The 4,888-nt window shown below is 47.0% G+C and overlaps 1 long non-coding RNA gene across 1 annotated transcript in view; it reads left to right on the top strand.

Moving 5' to 3' along the window:
- LOC109300102 overlaps positions 1-3,990 on the top strand; it is a 14,427-nt gene extending 10,437 nt beyond the window's left edge. Inside the window, exon 3 of the long non-coding RNA XR_002098118.1 lies at positions 3,971-3,990. This is a non-coding gene — a long non-coding RNA (uncharacterized LOC109300102). The remainder of the gene's footprint in view (positions 1-3,970) is intronic.
- The last annotated feature ends 898 nt before the right edge of the window (positions 3,991-4,888 follow it).

Genomic DNA, 4,888 nt, shown 5'->3' with positions numbered 1-4,888 from the left:
CACACACTCCGCCATACACCCTTCCCACACAGACTTACCTGTATCCAGCTATCGGGCTGCTCCCACCCCTGTGCCTGGCTACACACCTATCATGTGTGTGTGCACTCTGCCTCCAATTGCTCTGCCCTGAGCCCCAAGCCCCAAGCCCCAAGCAGCCCTTTGGGGCAAACCAGGAAGTGCTAGGAAAAACTTTGAAGCTGAGCTGATAAAAATCCTGGACATTTAGTCATATTTTAAAAAATCACCCAGACCAAGATTGGAAGATCTAAAAAGAGGACATGTTTGGGAAAACTCAGATGTATAGTAACCCTAATTAAAACTGCCTGCCTTTTGGCAAACAATTGGAGGTATAGGCACCCTGATGTCCAGTTTCACTCTCCCCTGTCCATAAGGGTTTCTAGCTGATGAACTTGGGCAACAGCTCCTCATTTAATCTTGCCCTTTAGCCAGCTTTTATCAGACAGCTCTGACTTGTGTCACAGGCTTGCTGGTAATGATTTGCCCGGGGGTTTGAAAGGGTAAAAGATGATTGGAGGGCTTGGAATTCCCTTTCCTCACCCATCAGGCCCCACAGACTCACCCTCCATGTCCCCTGATTGACCCCTTGGGTCACCTGGAGGGGGATAAAAGGGGAAGTGCATCTGAGTCAGGGGAGACCAGTGAGGGACCATAAGGAAGAAGTTTCAAAGAGCTGGCAAGAGCTGGGCCAGCAGGGCAGGAGCAGTTGCCCCAGAAGAGCCTGAAGGAGCAGGACCTGCAGGCAGCAGTTGGACCCTCAGCAGCGCAGTGTGCGGCTGGCAGGAAAGGCTCCCCACTGGGCTGTAGGAACCCGTATGAGAGGCTGCAGCCAGCAGGAGAGGCTCCCCAGCCCCAGCAAGGATCTGAGCAGCGACCTGAGAGGTTCCCAGCTCTGCTTCCAGCTCCTCCAGCAAGAGGCCAGGAAGCTGGATGTGAGGCAGGGGCACCTGGAAGATAAAACACCCTGGCAGCAGGGGGCAGTATCAGCATTGGTGGCTGTGTGGTAAAATTACTGCCTGCCATGTGGGAGATTTGATTTCAAGTCCCATCTGGGATGAAATAGAGTGAGTGAAATGACAGGGAGAAATCCTTGTTGCAGTGGAAAAGGGGTCATTGTGTTTCCCTGCTCCAGGTACCTAGGCCCTATATTTCTTGTTATTTTGTGCATTTTATATTTCGCCAACCAGCATTGTTTGTTCATCTGTTTGTGTTTTATATTTTGTTAAACCTGTCTTTTGTCAACTGGATGAATATGTCTACGATTGTAAATGCCTAATCTTTATTGAAGCCTGCCCTATCGGGGTGTTGTAGTGTTCCCTATACTACCTGGTTTATACATGTTATGTTCCTACTACTGTTTTTCTCATTAAAAAGTATATGGTTAAGTCTCCACTGGTGGTCTGGCTCTGCTCTATAGGGGAAGGAGGGTCCCTACACCTCCCACAGCACTTGTGCACCTGCTCTGATCCCTTCAATTGGAGAGGGGGTACATCTTGGATTACCGCCCAGGTTACACTTGAAATAGCTGTTACTTATTGCATTAAGTCTTTGGTTTTACACAATACAGTGCTTGTTTTCCTTAAGATAGGAGAGACTGATTCCCCTTTGTGAGGAAGCTTTCTTCAAGGGTCTCAGGAAGGCTGTGAAGTCTAAGGACCTTCCTTTCCCCACTCAACAGAATGAGGTAGCAGTGAAGTAGCCAGACTGTCCTCATACTCTTCACCTCTGCCACGCAGACTATTGTCAGGTAGAGAAGGGGAAAAAAGACTTATCCTTATGGACATTCAATCCATTCTTGCTTTCTGGCACTATTGCCATTACCTTGGCAGTGTTAGGGTCTTTTCTTCTGCCCTCTACTGCTGCTGAAAGTTCACTGCTGAGCTCTGAACCAGTAGCTGATTTCAGCCATTTTCATAGCCAATATTCAGACTCAGTGTTTAATTGTATAGTAGGGTGGTAACTAAAAAGAGGACACCTGCGGGGAGGGACAGAGTATATGATTGTGGAGGGAAGTGATATGCCCATGCCCTGCCCCTCACTCCCAAGCCACAGGCCCCCCCAGCCCTGCTGCTTCCCCTCACTTCTGACCCACAGTACCCTGCCCCCCAAAACCATGCTGGTGCCCTTCACTCCCAACCCACAGCCCCTGTCCCTGCTGATACCCCATACTCCAGTCCCCTGTCCCCCAGCCTTGCCAGTGCCCCCCACTCCCAACCCAGAGCTACCTGCCCCCCTGCCCTTCTACCCAAGCAGCTCCCTACTTCCCCTGAAGAACCCTCCACCCCCTTCTCTCACCCTGCTGCAGTCCCAGTGCTGGCAGGCATGCACAGACACATACACACACCCACACACACACGCTTACCTGCCTTCAGCTACCAGGCCTGCATGCACAGCATGTAACACCCTGCCTCCAATCACCTTTCCCTACTGCCCTGAGCCCCAAGCAGCTCCTTGCTGGGACAAGGCAGGGAAAAATCCTGGACATTTTCTGATATTTTAAAAAACTGCCCAGACAGAGATGGGAGGACCCAAAGAAAGGACATGTGTGGGAGAACTTGGACATATAGCAACCCTAGTATTGGATCACTTCATAACATATCAGGTAGTCCAAAACTAGTTGAGTGGGATGGCATAGGATTGAATTTAATGACTGAGATCCCTAAAAGAGGCATAAGTGCCACCTAGGGGTGCATTCTGCCATGTGTGCATGTGCGGTTTGCAGTGCCTCAAAGCAAAGTAAAGCACTGCAAATGACATGCGGTACATGTGCACCCATTTCCTGAGCTGCTAATTTGTAGTGTGGTGGGGTTTTATGACACTGGGAGATCCCGGTGCTAAAAAAAATCCATCACTAAATAAAGCAGCGTGACACATGTGGCAGTGGCATGTGCAGCCAGGAACTAGAGCTTGGGCAGCCAAAGCCATGCTCTGAGCAGCCAACTTGGTGCTGCTGCTGCCCAGGGAGTCCCCAAGGATCCTAGGTAAGGTAGCTGGGGCTAGCACAGGTGCTGGTCTGAGCCTCCCGTACCCCACCTGGGTCACTTTGCCATGTGCCGGAGAGTGGAATTGTTTCAAGGGAAACAAATACCCCTGTACATGTGCGCTTCTTAGGATTTGCTGTACGTGTCTTAGAGATTGAATTAAATTGTTAAATCACACACACAAAAAAACAACAAAACCCCCCCAAACAAACAAACAAAAAAAACCCAGGATTAATCAATCCAAGTACTGTTGAAAGTAGAATTTGCCTGTATGTGGAAACTGTGGATCATATACTATAATATACTAGTTAGATTTAAGTTCATTTTGGGGGGGAAATTTTTTCATATTCTAGTTCAAATTAGCCAAATCACTTCTGAATCCTCTCAACTGAGCAAAACTCAATCATTCGAACACCATATGTGGTGCTACAACTGGCAAGTATCCTCCACCACAGACTCTTCAGCCAGGGGCTTCAGATACTCCCAGATGCATTGGTGGGCATCCTACATGCGGGCCCAAGCCAAAAGTGCTTGGGCTTTGGATGCCCCCAAGTCTCACTTGCCCTTAGCCAATGGCCACAGGAGTAAGCTAGGGAGGAGCCCCAATTTTCATAAAATAAGCATGTAGCCAAGATCCTCCCACTGGAAGCTGGCTACTGGGAAGCTAATTATAAGATTTTCATTGGGTGTCCTGTCCGAAGTGCATCCTCCACTACACAATGACATTCAAATCCATATGGGTCTGGGCAACAGGCCTTGATATTACATTTCACATGCAGAACTGGCATCACCACAGAGCTGGCAATGAACCGAAAAGCCTGAAAGTAGCTATTTGCAAAGGTACCACAAGTTTAGGCCTAATCAGATATGGAAACAACTGGGTACAGAATCATGGATAAATAGAGTTGGAAGGGACCTCAGGAGGTCATCTAGTCTAACCTCCTGCTCAAAGCAGGACCATTGCCAACTAGATCATCCCAGCCACAGCTTTGTCTAGCTGAGTCTTGAAAACCTCCAAGGATGGAGCTTCCACCACCTGTCTGGGTAACCTGTTCCAGTTACTACCCTCCAAGTGAGAAAATTATTCCTAATATCTAACCTAAACTTCCTTTGCTGCAACTTGAGACTGTTGCTCCTTGTTCTGTTATGTTGTTGATGCCTGCAAAAATGTAAACTGCCTGCTTAACTACTGACATAACTATCCTCTTCATATTCTGAAACCAAGATCAATTCAGAGAGAAAGGAGCTACAGGGTGCTAAATTGGATCAACAGGTTGAGGTCAATGAAATCAGCAAAGACAAAAGGGAATCCCTTGGGGAATATTCAGAAATTATGTAGGGAAATTTCTTTAGTTGTTATCACCAAGATTTGACCCCAAGCTATGCTTTTTAGCAATGAGAAAGCACTGAAGGAATTGGCAGTCAATGAATAGGGAATTCACCTTCCCAACACTTCATTAATGACACTTGTTTTACTTCTGACTCCAGGTGACCAAATGATCTAAAGTAGGGTTTTAAAACATTGTGTGGGCTATACTGAGTTACACTGTAAGTAGTTGTTACATGCATATATAATGGAAAAATTGGGCCTCAGTGTGCTTAATGTCTGTTTTCACAATCCCTTCTGAGGAGTGACGTCAAGGTAATTTCCTCTACCACATGAAAAATTGATAGAAATGGTGATCCTGATCCTAAAATGTGTCTCAAATATCTAATCTGTTTTAGAAACCAACAAGCCATGGAGGTGCTTGATATCTCTCAGGATTAGACCCTCAAATGTTTGTTACCATGGTGACAGAATGAAAAATAAAAATAAAAACCGTTTACCGGTTAAACTTATCTGCAGGACTTGACAAAGCACCACAAAACTGTAATCAGTATAGAGTTAA

This window comes from Gavialis gangeticus, unplaced genomic scaffold (genome assembly GCF_001723915.1).
Source record: "Gavialis gangeticus isolate Ggan-Ray unplaced genomic scaffold, GavGan_comp1, whole genome shotgun sequence".
NCBI lineage: Eukaryota > Metazoa > Chordata > Crocodylia > Gavialidae > Gavialis > Gavialis gangeticus.
This window is presented reverse-complemented; position numbering and strand designations above follow the sequence as displayed.